This window comes from Canis lupus, chromosome 5, assembly GCF_011100685.1.
Source record: "Canis lupus familiaris isolate Mischka breed German Shepherd chromosome 5, alternate assembly UU_Cfam_GSD_1.0, whole genome shotgun sequence".
Classification (NCBI taxonomy): Eukaryota; Metazoa; Chordata; class Mammalia; order Carnivora; family Canidae; genus Canis; species Canis lupus.
In genome coordinates, this window is record NC_049226.1 from 70,212,011 (window position 1) to 70,228,942 (window position 16,932).

The window sequence follows — 16,932 nt, forward strand, 5'->3', positions numbered from 1 at the left end:
AAGGCTCAGTGCATAATCTTTGCACAGGATTGTCCATCCCAAGGGGCCTCCTCCATGGTCCTCAGAACAAAAACTGGTAAGAAGGCCAATGGGCAAGGCAGAAAAAATTTTTAAAGAAATTTCTCTATAGCTAGTAAAAAATAAAAGTGTTTGGAAAAAGTTTGGATAAGAGAGATGAGATACAATTTAATAGATGTATGGATTAAATTATACATATATAATTAAATCACAAATGAGATGGAGAAAAAGAGGAGTTGGTGGGAGGAATATTTGAATTTCTGCCATATTTCCTGTGTTTCATATCTACCACCTCCAAGGACACATGAAATCACTCTGTAGGTGGGCCTTGTTATTGTCACTAATCCCCAAATGGGGAAATTGAGTCTTTGAAAAGTTAAATGATTGCTTGGTGTCATGCCAACCAACACCCAGAGGAGTCCTCTTCTATCACACTGTCTCCAAAAGAAGCTAATACACAAACGGAAGTCTCTGAGTACACACATATATCTATGAAACCCTTTAAGGTTTTCCAAGTAACTTCAAACATGCTATTTTGCTTAAGATACAAGAAAATCACAAGTTCACTTCTCAAAATATCATACTTCATGTGAAGATAGATTCATGGTAAGGACTCAGTGGGGAGACCAAAAGGTACAAAGTAGAAAGAGATGTGGCATCATAACATCATAAGAGGGACACAGATATCAGTAATAATCAATAAGTGACTGAATGCTTAAGAACACCAAATATTCTTAACAGTAACTGAGGTGTCAAAATTTTTGCCAAGGGCTTGATGCACAACACCTCAGTAAATCCTCAGAACAAACCCAGAAGGCAGGTATGATCACCAGTCCTATTATCTGAATAAGAAACTGAGGCTTAGCTAGCTAAGTACATTGTCTAAGATCACATGATCACAGAACAAGTAGAGCTAAGATTGAAGCACAGGTTTCTGGACCTCAAAGCTGGTGTTCTTACCCATCGCACTCACTGTGGATGAAGGAGTGACCCATTGGCCCAAGTCTTTTCTAAGACGTTTTGTTATTTAGCAACTGACTTGGCATGCCATGGATGCTCTAAGTTTAGCCCTTGGTGATAAGGTTCACATATGAGACCAGTGTGCTGAGGGGCAACTAGAGGAAAGGAACCAGCCAAGCTCTAAGTCCCAAAGTCAAGACTGCAGATGTTTCCAAGAGGAAAGAGGAGATCCTGTGGAAGCTAAGGGCTGTCTCAGACCCTTATAATTTAAACTGTCAGATGAATTAGATGGCTTGCTCCCAGTTTCTATGTTACACCTTCCAGTTGCTTAAGGTATCCAACCAGTTACTCATGTATTCATTCAACAATGATTGGTTTCCTCCTACGTGCCAGTCATGGGGCTAAGCACTGAGTACAGAACAGGAAACTAGATTAAGTCCTTAGCCTCATGTCATTTACACATGGCATGGGATGATAGACAATGCAAACAAGAATATAAGACAATGAAGAATATAAGACAATGTCAGGTAGTGATAAGGACCATGATGAAAAATAAAGCAAAGTAAGAAGAGTGAGATGGGTGTGAGGATATTGATTTTTAAGTTTCTGTTGAAGCATAACATATACACAGAGAAGTATATTAGTCAGTTTATGGCAGACAGAATATTAATATGGTGAACACAAAAATTTTACAAGCCTCAGATCAAGAAACAGAAGGCCATACTTCAGAAGCCCCTCAATATCCCTTCTAGTCATAACCCTAGATGATGAGGGATAGTTCTCTTGGAGAAAGTGACATTAGAAGAGAGACCCAAATAAAGGAAGGGAACAAGGAAGCTGTATGAATGTGAGGGAAAGTGTATGCAGTGCAGAAATGCAGAGAAGGAATGAACTAAAGGCACTTACGGAAGACCAAGAAAGCAACTGTGTCTGAGTCAAAGCATATGGTTGCATGGATGGAGATATGCATGGGTGCATGGGTATGTGGATGGATGGATGGATGGATGAGTGGATGGAAGAAAAGATTTATGGACAAATGAAGTGAGAAATGGAAGATGACACCAAAAGAGAAGCAAAGACCAGATCAAACAGCATTTTGAAAGAAGGAGCTAGGATTTGATTCTAACAGCACTGGAAAACCATCAGATGGTCCTTATTGGGGCAAGGTGTGACCTCCTTTGCATTTTAAGAGCTCAAGTAGAAGACAGCTTTAAGACAGAGTGGAATAGTGTTCTAGTGACAGTTGTTTTTTACCTCTGAGGTAGAGAAATCATTCCATCTACCCCCCCCACATACACACACACACATCCACTCCACCCCCAAACCTTTTCACTACTCATGTCAGATCGAATGGGCCAGAAGTGCTCTGACTAGCAACTTTCCAGAAAGACACTGTAGCCTTGGAGAGCCTTACAGGCAGCCCAGGGGCCTAGTCTCAGCTATAGTTCCTCAGTGGTCAAACTGGACAAGGGAAACGCAGCACCCTGGCATCCTCTCGGGATAAATTCTGCAGACTTCAGCATTCCATCTTCTTTATTTTTTTTAAGATTTATTTATTTATTCATAAGAGACACACACACAGAGAGAGAGAGAGAGAGAGAGAGAGAGAGAGAGAGAGGCAGAGACATAGGCAGAGGGAAAAGCAGGCTCCCCGCAGGCAGCCCAAAACAGGACTCCATCTGGGATCTTAGGATCACACCGAGCTGAAGGCAGCTGCTCAACTGCTGAGCCACCCAGGCGTCCCAGCATTCCATCTTCTCTCCCTCCAGGCCTCTTCCCTCTGGGTCACTCTGCCACTCAGCATCCCCCCCCCCTCAACCCCACCCCTTCAGACACTCAGCATTCTTCGGCTCTCTGGCCCCTACTTTGACCCAAAAGTACAAGGGTCTAATGTGGCAATCAGCCTGGAGCCTGAAACTCTTCATATCGGCATGTGGACAATCTCAGTTTTTATAGTGTAAGCCTGAGCTCCCTGAATGTTCAATGGAATGTCTGTCTCCAGTTAGGAATTCGAGGCCATCAGAAATAGGAAGTGAAGAGGTTTGCAGACAGAGGAAGACAGGGCTGTTCTTTTTGCCTCTTAACTATTACTGTATCTCTAATTGGCTTGGACTTTACATGACACAATAAAGATCCAATGCTCCTTGTTATTTTCTGTAGGAAGCCCCCAGCTAATGGTTGCTGCTCTTCTTCCCCTAACCTAGCATTCTCTCTCCCAGACTTAATCTCAGGATACCTCTCACCCCTCACCAACACCAGGGTCACTAGCTGCCTTCCCCTGGAAGCCTTCCTTGTTCTGCCTGCCACCCAGAGCAGGTAAGTGACAGAGAGGAGAAATTCAAGGATTCTAGAAATAGGAAACCAGGGAGGGGTCTGGCCACATGGACAACAAAATCAGTATTCGGATCTTCAATCCAAAGCCACTTGTAGAGAGTGACAAGGCAAAGGAGCCTGGGTGTGAAGTTAGAACTAGAATCTGTGTCTTAGAGCATGGGAGGAGGCAAAATTACTGCTAATTAGTGAGAAGGAGGAAGCAACGAGGTGCCAGTAGAAAAGCTTACATCGTCCGCATAATCATTGCTAATCACAATCTTTTATGGGAACCGTTTCCCATTTTATTCCTAATTACCACTCACTACAACAATGATAAAGCATATCACTAAATATAATCTCAAATTAACTTTGTAGTAAGTTCCATTTGATTATAACAGTAAATTCTAGATGTGTCCAAGGAGTGATTACAAAGTACTGAGTGGTCCCAAAATGAACTCCTAAACAGCATGCTCTTCGCTGGTAGCCTACGCCTCAGATAGACAGGCTCTGAGTACTCACTTCTACATGTTGTGATCATGGGTCTGGATTCTCTCAAGAGCCCCTCATTTTAAAATACTCCATCCCTGTTGTCCTCATGAGTATTCAGATATTAGCCAAACTAAAATTCTTACATTTAGTTCATAAATATGATCACCAGCCTCTGGCAATGAGAGTTGATACCCAAATGTTAGACGGTCTGAGAACTCAGAAGTCAGGGTGGTCCAGCTGCCTTGGAACACTTGTCTTCTCCAGCCTAATTCAGGACAGCTGCCTGTCATTGCATAACAAGAAGGAGGTACTTTTATGCTCTCCTAGATCTGTGATAAGACACTGATTCCTCTCTAGGGTTAGCATTTGGAGACTTGGATATTCAATCTCAGCAAAATCCAAGAATGGAAGACCCTTTTCCTCAATAAGGTGTGCACAGGCTCACCAATGACAAAGTATGGGATGACTAGTCCAGGGAAGGAGAAGGGTGTTTTAACAAGGCCCTCACCTGAAATCTAGCTGGATATCCCTATGTGAGTCCCCCTGCTGCCAAGGCAACAGCTAAAAGGCTCCCAGTCTGACCCTATCCAGGCTGGGACATTTTGTAGCCAGCAGGGGTTTTCTTATCCCCAAAGTATCCCATCCTCTAGAGCACAAACTGAATCTGGTCTGTGGAGGTCAACTTGTTCATTCAGTACAAAAAAATTCCACAGCCACACATGTGGGTCCCATCTGGGGGCACAGGGGCTCCCAGCAGCTACCAAAAGCTTCCCCACCACAGCTCACTGGACCATCACAAAGTGTTTTAAAGCTGAGAGAAATTCAGCTGATTTATAAGCAGATGGAGATGAAAATATTGTTTATAATCTCAAGGGATAGATGTAATATCATTATATCATGCTAATGACTATCATTTATTAACACTTACTTAAAGCCCATAATGGGCTTGGGGGATGACACATTTGGCCCACACCCCATCTCTTTAAGAGTGTAGATTTATACTTTTGAGGTCACCCTGAATGAGGCTATTTACACAGTCCCTTCTATTCTTGGTAGGTTTATTAAAAGCATTCATCTGTCTAAAGTAAACACTTAAAATGTAGCATTTTTGTAACAACTTTGAAATTTCTTCATTTTTTAAACATACCTGGAGGCTCAAAAATGTGAAGCTTCCAGCCTCCAGAAAGCTAAGAGTTTCTGTGCCTATTATATATTAAATGCACTGCTTGGCATTTTATGTGTATTCTTTCTAATTCTCACAACGAAATTGGGTATTTGGGGTATGATTAGTTCTATTATACAGCTGATATTGAGAGGCGGGTATATGCTTTCTATTAAACAGATAAGATTGTGAGGTGGATAATATGATTTCTATTATACAGATGAGGTTGGGAGATGGATTATATATTACTTTATAGAGATGAGGAAACAGAAACCCAAAGAGCTTGCCTAAGAGCATACAGTGTGGACAGGTGAAGTAATCAGATCTAAAGAAGCTGGATGTGATGGGAGTATGCAGGCTCTGTCACCAGGAAGTTGTTTCTGCAGGTAGAGGGCAGGCACCCCTGGAGGAGCATGATGTCCTCCTTTGAGGAGGAGACCACCTGCAAACCTCCATGGAGGCTTTATGCCAGCCAGGCTGTGCCTTTCTGCATGTGTCTTCTGTGAATCAGCAGTGCACATGGAGTTCTCTGTCACCTTCATCACCCCTAGCACCTGTCATAAAGGAGTTCCACTAATGGATGGGACGGGCCCTGGGCTTTCAAAGCAATTTTGAAAAATGAATCTGAAATGGTGCATGTCAAGGTTGCAGACAGTGATGCTTCAGTGACAAGCATCTGTAATAATGTGACAGTACAGCTGCTAGGCTAAGCTGAGGAAGCTCGGAAACCTTCTTCTCATTGTCAGGAATACTCTGGGCAATTCCTGCAGAGTGTGGCCAATGCGCCAGTCCCAGAGTTCTGTGTACCAGTACCTCACCAGGTAAAGGAGAGCCAGCCTCCACTTCAGAGCTACAGAGGGACAGTGACTGCTTTTCCATGCTGTGTGCTGCAGGAAGTCACACACTCCTCTGGGCAGAGTACAATTCCAGATCTCCTCCAAGTCACAAAGTCACAAAGCAGATCTTGCACACTTGAAGAGGTGACTCTAATGTTCACCAGCTGCTACTTGAGCTGTCTGGAAATCCCTGCTGTTGGGGGTCCAGAGACAGGGGAAATAGGAAATTGGACACCCAGTTTTGCCTTTTGCATGTCATCTTATTTCAGGCTGGCCCCAAATTAAAAATTGAGGAACCAACAGTAGCTTTGTCTGTTTTTTTGTTTGTTTGTTTGTTTGTTTGTTTGTTTTTTTAAGCTCTACGCCATCTCTCCAACAGGCAGCAGTCTTCCGTTAGCACTCTAGAGAGGGGATTTCAACTGTATTCTGAGGAACCCTGGGTCCCCCTAGAGATGTCCTAGAGCTAGCTTGGGGAGGAGAATGAGAGAAAGTCAAGCAGCCAGTGTTCCAGAGTGGACACACCAAATTCAGTTTAAGCCAACTCGCTTTGATCCAAAATTTACACTGGGATTTTGCATAAGATATTCTTTGCCAAATGGGTTTCACTGTTATTTTTTAAAGATATGGGAGAGAGAAAGAGAAAGAATAAAGGAAACCCAACCAAGAGCCATCCAGGTGTGCCCTGTTTTAAGAGAATCCTTACATGGAAAGATGAACATCTTTCCTAGAGGAGGGAGGTAAAATAAATAAATAAAAATAAATAAACAAACCAGTCTTCCTAATAGGGTGTCAGGACTTTAATTTGAAACAGTCTCCTCCAAAGAACCAAGGAGGTCTGTTCTCTCCCATCTGACCATCCTCAGTAGAGCTGAGATCAGGGCTCTCAAACTCAAGTGCCTGCAGGAGCCAAGAAGGAAGAGTATAGAGAGAAGGGGCCCATGGGGTCTCTGTATTTTGCATTCAGAAGTTGCTACATCAGGTTCTGTTGGAGGTTGTCATGAAGAGATGAAGGCCAATGTTGCCAGAACTTTTGATTTTGCAAGAGAAATTGGAGCTCCAAAATTGTATGTGACTTTTCGAAAGATTAAATCATGGCAATGCTTCCAAAAACAAAACAAAACAAAAATCAAAACACTTTGCAGACCACCATATACATATCTGGCCCCATACTGCCAATCAGAGAACTAGAGCAGACAGACTGGTTATCTTCATGGGAGCTGGAGAGAAGGCAACCCCTCCCGCCATGGACATGTAGGAAAAAACAGCAGGGCTGCCCTCAAAGATGCTGACACACACTTCAGATCAACCCATGTACTCCTGCCCATCTCCATCTACTCCAACCCATCCTACATCTGGTCACTTCCTTCTCCTCTTTCAGCAGGCAATTCATATGCCCTTCTTCAGGGCTCAGGGCAACCCTTCCTTGCCCCCCCCCTCCCAACTAGTTCAGAGACCCCATTATAGCTGGCCCCTCATAGCTGCTCCCTATGCTGGTCTTTCTCAGTGATTAACACAACTTATTTTTATATCTTCAGTTGGTTTTTTTAAAGAACATCTCTAGAACATCTTCACCTCTAAACTGTAAGTTTCAAGAGGATACAAGCTATACTTTTAGTTCTCCACTATGAATTTCCCAAACTTAGCACAGTACCTGGCCCACAGTGGGAACACAGATCTATACGGACTTGCAGGAAATTAGCCCAGAGCACCTTGAACCACTGGCCACCATCCCATGTATCTGTTGGAAACACACAAATTCCCCTGCCCACCTTCCCCTTGGACTCCCTGTAAACTCTGCCCATATCTTTTCCCTGAAAGGTATGAGTTCATAACTGAGGAAATTGAGGCTCTGGGTGGTTAGGTGATTTGCATGAGTATATAACCAATGAATTGTTTTTATTTTTTGTATATTTTTTATTGGAGTTCAATTTGCCAACATATAGCATAACCCCCAGTGCTCATCCCGTCAAGCACCCCCCTCAGTGCCTGTCCCCCAGTCACCCCATCCCCCCGCCCACCTCCCCTTCCACTACCCCTTGTTTGTTCCCCAGAGTTAGGAGTGTCTCATATCCTGTCACCCTCAAATGATATTTCCCACTCATTTTCTCTCCTTTCCCCTTTATTCCCTTTCACTATATTTTATATTCCCCAAATGAATGAGACCATATAATGTTTGTCCTTCTCCAACTGACTTACTTCACTCAGCATAATACCCTCCAGTTCCATCCACATTGAAGCAAATGGTGGGTGTTCGTCGTTTCTAATGGCTGAGTTGAGTCAGCTTTGAAGGTGGGTGGTCACTTTTGACCTCTTATAGCTACTGGTAGTCCCTGACAAGCCTTCTGGACTCCCCCCACCAGAGCAGAGTCCCGTAGGAGCTCTAGAGCTGCCAGTCTTTGTGCTATGATTAACACCATTTGAGAGGAGGAGCTTCTTTTCAGAAAAATCTTATCTTTGGGCTTCTCTCCCTCCTGGGTGCTTCAGCTCGGCCCACAGAAACTTACCACATTGAGTTAGGAGCTAGCCTGACGGTACTCCTTTGCACCCCAAGTAGAACATTTCAATAATTCAATCACAGCCTTTCTACCCTCAACTGAAATGTAAAGCACATAGGTTGCTCTATAATCAAGCCTCTTCCTTGTCATGTTACCTTTCCTCCTCCAACCACTGAAAATCCTTTGTGGGGGTGGGAGGGAGGGGCAGAGAACAGCAGGATCTCAGATAAATGGAAAATTGTATAGCACATGCCCCTTTAGGTTCCAGCTCCGAACATCAGCCTCCTGAAACAGGCCTTCTTCCAGCTTCCAACCCAGAGGTCAGGAGGGGCAAAGTGAACATGGTAATTTTTCTAAGTGTCTTATTAAATCTCTGTCAAGTGGCTGAACATCTGTTCTCTTTTCTGCTTGTGTTTTGAGGAACAGATCTAGCCTGAAATCACAGGCCTTCGAGGGACCCTGGTTCATGTATAATCATACCAAAGCTTTCTCTCAAGCTCTTGCCAAAGCAATTAGCAAAGCTGCTTTTAACCAATTAGGCCCATCTTTTCAGCTCCCTGAGGCAGAGGCTGCGGGCTCCCTCCCCACCACTTGGCCTCCATGGAGGCCATTTCAAAAGGCACAATTTGAACCAATTACACTCGTCTTGTTATTATAATCATTAATCATCATCACTCTAATGACAACTAATAGGCTACTTCAAATCCCTTTTTGGAACTTGATGGGGCCTACATAAATAAAAAACAAATATTTTGAAGAGTGTTTCCAAGTTTTGCATCATCTTTTCAAACACATGATCTTGTTGGGTCTTCAATGCTGTGATTATTATTGGGGGGTTATTAATGGGAAAATAAAAAGCAGCCTCACTCTGGCTCTGAAGTTGCTTAGGCCACAGCCAAGTGGTTAACAAACAGCACTGGATAAAACAAACAAGGGAGCCCACAGTTGGCATAGTGGAGAGACAGAAGAAAAAGCTCCCCCAGTCTACATCTGCATTCTGATTCCCTATTTCCTAAAGCCAGCTTTCTCATCTGTGAAGTGGGCATCACGGTGCCTATCCCACTGAACAGTCGCCAAGACTCAACAATGTGGCATCTAGAGCGTGCCCAGAACAACGCTTATCAAATATCAACCATAATGAAGATAAGGAACAGTTACTGAGCTCATACAGTGTGTCAAGCCATGTGCTCTACAGCTGTTTCATGCCATTTTGTCCTCACAGCAACCCTACAGGTGGATGCTTTTGTTCTATCACTTTATAGGTGAGGCAAGTAAGACAAGGAGACTCAAGTGTATTGCCTAAAACCAAGTAGATATCAAGCACTAGGTGAGCCCAGGCAACCTGATTCCCAAATGATATTCTAACACTGTATAAATGATGTCTTTAAAAGACTACCAAAAATATTTTTATATTACATTTATTTATAATTAATATATAATATATAATTATTATATAATATGTTATATATTATATATATATATATATATATATATATATATATATATATATATATATTAAAGGAGTCTGAGATATCCTTTTCCAGAGTTCTGGAATGGAGACTGAATGGTGCATAGAGACGCAAAGAAATAAAGGAGTCCAGAATGATAAAATAGAACATCTCAAATGAGTTACTGGTGGGATATATATATATATATATATCAAGAATGGTGGAGACAGGGGCTCAAACAGAATTAGCTCACCTGGTACCACATGACAGGAGGGAGAGAAGAAAGATTTGAATACCTGGTGTGCCTTCCTACACGTTGCCTCCCTTGACTCTCCTGCCGGTCCTCCAAGTGGTATGACCATCTGCATTTTAGATATGAGGACTCTGGGGCAGAGAGCAATGCTGAACCCACAGGGCAGAGCTAGGACTCAAGTCCCTTTCTGCAGCTGCTTCTGCTTCTGCCGTAGCCACAATCTGCCATGGATATTTCCCAGCTGGACTGTGCTGTCCAACCCCCTTCTCGGCACTGTGCCTGGAGTCTTCCGGCCCATTGCCTGTCCTCCAAACTTCTGACTGCGTGAAAATCAGGGTGTTGATTTTGTCTGGTTTCCATAGAGTGATATTGCATCTTGAAGAGCAGCCGGTACACGTAGGACTTGGCCTCAGGTCAGTAACTCCCTGCAGGGCAGGAGGCTCTAGGCACACAGACATTCTGGCAGCAACAATAAACACAGCCCCCTCCCTCCCATTCCATGTCCAGTTCCTTCTACAGTTTTCCCATTCCTGCCTCTATACCTTTCACCCATTTTCTTTTATATTTAGACTGCTTTCCAGCTGCCATCCAGCCAATTGACTTTCTTGTTTCCCTTTAGGGGAGAAGTGCAACCAAGTTAAGAACTAGAGGCTTTGAAGAAAAGCAACACTGGAGTCAAAGCCTGGCTCAGGCATCTGTTTAGGTCTCAGTTTTCTCATCTGTAAGATGAAGATAGCAATGATACTTAACCGGCAGGATAATTGCGGAGGCTAAATGAGATAATACCTGAAAACAGCTTAGCACAGTATCTGGCAATATCTGAATAGCACCACCACTCAGCAACACTCAACAACAGCTAGCAGATCTATGTTAGCCTTGGACAAGTCCAAACCCCAGCGTTTCCTTGTCTTACCCAGCAGTTCGGGCAGCGGATGGGGGGTGAGGGAGGGTCCTATCTCACTAGAACTCTTGATTTACATGACCCTTCCTCTTCCATGAGGTCAACCTGCCCATAATTAACCTCTCCAGTCCAGTCCTGTACATGGGACTATAATTCTTCATTTGCTGGTTACACATGGACCCCAAAAATGAAGCCCCCACAATGGTAGTAGCCTTCTCCAGATTGAGCCAAACTATTTGAGGACCAGATATTCATATCCTGTAGCTCTTGGGCAAACAAGTAATGTTATGTACAGAGTGGACCATCAGTTTCTAAGTGCTACCCACAGGGTAATTCTCACAGACCCAGAGCTTCAGGTCTGGGTCAACAAAATTCAATTCATCTGACCCAGTTCACTAGCTCAACATATGCCAATGACTATATCAACACTGAAGATTTTCAGACATTTTCAAGATTAAAAAAGGGAGGGCATAAAATTTAGTTACTCTAAGAGATATAACCAATATTATTCTCCTGCTCAAGAACCTCCCATGGCTCCCAGCTGCCTGTGGCAATAATTCTCAAACATTTTGTTCTCCAGATTCCTCTGCAAACTTAAAGAATATTAAGGACCCAAAGGGCTTCTGTTTACAAGGATTATATCTATCACTGTTTGCCATTTTAGAAATTAAGGTTGAGAAAATTTAAAATATTAATTTAATTTCATTAAAAACACAAAAATTAACTTTGAGGGGATCTCTATCCATGCATGAGTTTGTTACATAATGAGTTGGTTATTTGGAAAGTACCAGATTAAGGAGTTAATGCAACTCTTCCAAATGTCAAAATATTCCATTACATAATATCAAACATTCAACAATCAATTTTTTAATTATACACGGCAGGGAAGAATTCCATGATTTGTAGTGCAATTTGGTGACATTGCTTTGATTCATGCTCAGGTGCCTACATTTATAGTCACCACTGCTCTTATCCAATAGTGCAAATATCAAGAGAAATTATGAATTGTCATTATTATGAAAAAATGTTGACATCATTGACTGTTTCTGAAGGGGTCTCAGGGAACCCTCTCCCAAGCCCCAGCTCTGTGGACCAGTTTGAGAACTGCTGGAATCAAGTGACTGGTTAAGAGAGTCAGCTATGGAGTCAGCCACAAGCAGCCCCTGTCAAAGTTTTCCCATGTGCTAAGTGTATGACCTTGGGGAAGGGTTATCCTTCTCTCTGAGCCTCTGCTGCCTCCTCTGTAAAACAGGTTGAATGATAGTTCCAACTTCATAGGGCTGTGATTAGGGTCACATGAAACACCTTTTTTAAAAAATATTTATTTATTTATTTGAGAAAGAGAGGATGGGAAGGAGAGAGCACGGGGAAGGGCAGAGAATCCTAAGCAGACTGTGCTGAGCAGAGAGCCTAATACGGGGCTCAATCTCATGACTGGTAGATCATGACCTGAGCCGAAACCAAGAGTCAGATGCTTCACCGACTGTGCCACTCAGGCACCCCTACATGAAATATCTTATATGAAGAGCTTAACACAGTGCCTAGTGGCACTGAGTAAGGTACCCAATAAATAGTTCATAAATTTTAAGAAAGTAAATTATCACAGTACATTATAAGTGCTAACAGAGGAGAACACACAATTTAGGGTATAAAGGGGGAAATGGCTTTTTATTCTACTTTGTATAATACACAGATACATGTAAGTCCTCCTCATTCTATTTTAGGATCCTGAGGGAGAGAAAAGGGCTAAGCACTATGCTGGATTCACATGCATTATCAGGTAGACATATGCCTTATTTAACCCACAGAGCCTCACCGTGCCCGTATGTAGTTAATACTCATTATCAAATAAAAAAATAAGTAGCAAAAAGCCAGTAGTTTAGCTCAAAAATGAGTTTTCATTTGGATATGGATCTTTTTCAGATTTTTTGTCTCTTGTTACATTAACTATTCATCCGTTACACCTAACTGCCACTAATATTGCTTTCACATGCTGAGGGAGCCTTCAAATTTAAATACTCAAAGTTCTTAGAAGTCTCCTTTGCTGTAAAAAATAATATGCCTTATTCTTTCAGAAGTCAGATCAAAGTAAAGAGCAAACCTTTCCTCTAAAAACCAGCAGCAACTTCTTCCAGAAAAGACAGTCTGGTATATCTCTGCACAGTTGAAAAGCAAGCTAACAGTGTCTGGTTCAATACAAGACAAGAGAGAGTTACGAGCCTGCCTGTATGTTGAAATCCAGAAGCGCTGCCTTTCAATGCCTCTACAGGGGTTAGCCCCTTCCTGCTAATGCAGATGGCTGGTTCTCACACACCCAACCCTGCTTACTTACAAGCCCCAAGGCTCTATGGCTCCCCAGGGTTACGTCTATGGTTCTGAGCTTCCTTCTTTATTTGCCTCTTCAATTGTCCAGCATCTGCCATAACAAAGGAAAACTCGTACCCCACAGATGAGTTGTGAGAGAGTTGGCACAGAGAGCAAAAGAAGAAATCTGGAATTACTTTTAGAAAATGCTTCAGCCTCAACCTGACCCAGACGGAGATGTTCCACGTGGGATCATCAGTAGGGGAGGAATGTAATTCTGTTTTTCTCAGAAACAAAGTGGAAAAAGTACAATATTTGGCCAGGAACAAATGAGGGACTCTCCTTCATTTCACCACCCATGGACAGGCTTTTCCAAGAGGCAGAAAGCTCAGGGCTTCTCCAACATCAGGAGGAGCTTGCTAAACATGCAAATTCCCTGACCCCACCCCTCAAGTTATGCTGAAAGAGGGCCTCCAGGATGCCATTGAGAAATATTCTCTACTAATATGAATTTCCAAGCCACCAAATGCCAAACACAGCTCCTCATATGTATGTAAATATACATGTGATATATATAGTATATGTATACTCATTGTATATATATACTAATTGTATATATATATATTGATATACTGTTATATATGATACAGAACAAACTTGACTTTCACCAAGCTTAAATTCTTTTGTTTCCCCTGCCTTCATAGATGTATCTTGTAAGAAGTTGCTGTGGCCAAGTTCAAAAAGGGTGTTGCCTGTGTTCTCCTCTAGGATTTTGATGGATTTTGTCTCACATTTAGATCTTTCATCCATTTTGAGTTTATCTTTGTGTCTGGTGTAAGAGAATGGTCTAGTTTCATTCTTCTGCACGTGACTGTCCAATTTTCCCAGCATCATTTATTGAAGAGACTGTCCTTTTTCCAGTGGATATTCTTTCCTGCTTTGTCTAATATTAGTTGACCATAGAGCTGAGGGCCCATTTCTGGGTTCTCTATTCTGTTCCATTGATCTATGTGTCTGTTTTTGTGCCAGTATCACACTGTCTTGATGGTCACAGCTTTGTAGTACAACTTGAAATCTGGCATTGTGATGCCCCCGGCTCTGGTTTTCTTTTTCAATATTCCCCTGGTTTTTCAGGGTCTTCTCTGATTCCACACAGTTTTTCCATCTCTTTGTGTCTTTCTCAATTTCTTTCAGAAGTGTTCTGTAGTTTTTAGCATATAGATCCTTTACCTCCTTGGTTAGGTTTATTCCTAGGTATCTCATGCTTTTGGGTGCAATTGTAAATGGGATTGATTCCTTAATTTCTCTTTCTTCAGTTTCATTTTTAGTGTAAAGAAATGCCACTGATTTCTGGGCATTGATTTTGTATCCTACCACATTGCCGAATTGCTGTATGAGTTCTAGCAATCTTGGGGTGGAGTCTTTTGGGTTTTCTATGTACAGTATCATGTCATCTGCAAAGAGGAAGAATTTGACTTCTTATTTGCCAATTTGAATGCCTTTTATTTCTTTTTGTTGCCTGATTGCTGAGGCTATGTTGAATAGCAGTGATGAGAGTGGACATCCCTGTCGTGTTCCTGATCTTAGGGGAAAGGCTCCCAGTGTTTTCGTGATGGCTTTTAAGATGCTAAGGAATGTTCCCTCTATCCCGACACTCTGAAAAGTTTTGATCAGGAATGGATGCCGTATTTTGTCAAATGCTTTCTCTGCATCTATTGAGAAGATTTTTTCTCTTGTTGATATGATCTATCACATTGATTGTTTTACGAGTGTTGAACCAGCCTTGTGTTCTGGGAATAAATCCTACTTGGTCATGGTGAATAATCTTCTTAATGTACTGTTGGGTCCTATTGGCTAGTATCTTGTTGAGAATTTTTGCATCTGTGTTCATCAGGGATATTGTTCTATAATTCTCCTTTTTGGTGGGGTCTTTGCCTGATTTTGGAATTAAGGTGATGCTTATAAAAATGAGTTTGGAAGCATTCCGTCCCTTTCTATCTTTCTATCTTTCGGAACAGCTTTAGTAGAATAGGTATTGTGTCTTCTCTAAACGTTTGATAGAATTCCCCAGGGAAGCCATTTGGCCCTAGACTTTTGTGTTTGGGGAGGTTTTTGATGACTGCTTCATTTCCTCCCTGGTTATTGGCCTGTTCAGGTTTTCTATTTCTTCCTGTTCCAGTTTTGGTAGTTTGTGGTTTTCCAGAAATGCGTCCATTTCTTCTAGATTGCCCAATTTATTGGTGAATAGCTGCTCATAATATATTTTTTAAATTGTTTGTATTTCCTTGGTATTGGTTGTGATCTCTCCTTTTTCATTTGTGATTTTATTAATTTGAGTCTTTTCTCTTTTGCTTTTAATAAGTTTGGCTAATGGTTTATCTATCTTATTAATTCTTTCAAAGAACCAACTCCTGGTTTTGTTGATCTGTTCTACAGTTCTTCTGGTCTTTATTTCATTGAGTTCTGCTCGAATCTTTATTAACTCTCCCCTGCTTGGTTTAGGTTTTACTTGTTCTTTCTCCAGTTTCCTTAGGTGCAAAGTTAGCTTGTGTATTTGAGGCTTGTATTGCTATGTATTTCCCTCTCAGGACTGCTTTTGCTGTATCCCAAAGATTTTGAACTGTTGTATCTTCATTCTCATTAATTTCCATGAATCTTTTTAATTCTTCTCTAATTTCCTCGTTGACCCTTTCATCTTTTAGCAGGATGGTCTTTAACCTCCACGTGTTTGAGTTTCTTCCAAATTTCTTCTTATGATTTAGTTTTAGTTTCAAAGCATTATGGTCTGAAAATATGCAGGGGACAATCTCAATCTTTTGGTATCAGTTGAGACCTGATTTGTGACCCAGTATGTGGTCTATTCTGGAGAAAGTTCCATGTGCACTTGAGAAGAATGTGTATTCAGTTGCGTTTGGATGTACAATTCTATAAATATCTGTGAAATCCATCTGGTCCAGTGTATCATTTAAAGCTCTTGTTTCTTTGGAGATGTTGTACTTAGAATATCTGTCATTTGCAGAAAGTGCCGTGTTGAAGTGTCCCAGTATTAGTGTATTATTATCTAAGTATGTCTTTAGTTATTGATTTACTTCGCAGCTCCCACATTAGGAGCATAAATATTCATGATTGTTAGGTCCTCTTGTTGGATAGATCCTTTAAGTATTATATAGTATCCCTCTTCATCTCTTATTACAGTTTTTGGGATAAACTTTAATTTATCTGATATGAGAATTGCTACCCCTGCTTTCTTTTGAGAACCATTTGAATGGTAAATGGTTCTCCAACCTTTCATTTTCAGGCTGTAGGTGTCCTTAGGTCTAAAATGAGTCTCTTGTAAACAGCAAATAGATGGGTCTTGCTTTTTTTATCCAGTCTGAATCCCTGAGTCTTTTGATGGGATCATTAAGCCCATTCACGTTCAGAGTTACTATTGAAAGATATGAATTTAGTGTCATCACAATACCTATTCAGTCCCTGTTTTTGTGGCTTATTTCTTTGGGCTTCCTCTTTCTTTTACAGGGCCCCCCTTAATATTTCTTGCAGAGCTGGTTTGGTGGTCACATATTCTTTCAGTTTCTGCCTATCTTGGAAGCTCTTTATGTCTCCTTCTATTCTGAATGAGAGCCTTGCTGGATAAAGTATTCTTGGCTGCATGTTCTTCTCATTTAGGACCCTGAATATATCCTGCCAGCCCTTTCTGGCCTGACAGGTCTCTGTGTAGAGGTCTGCTGTTAATCTAATATTTCTCCCCAT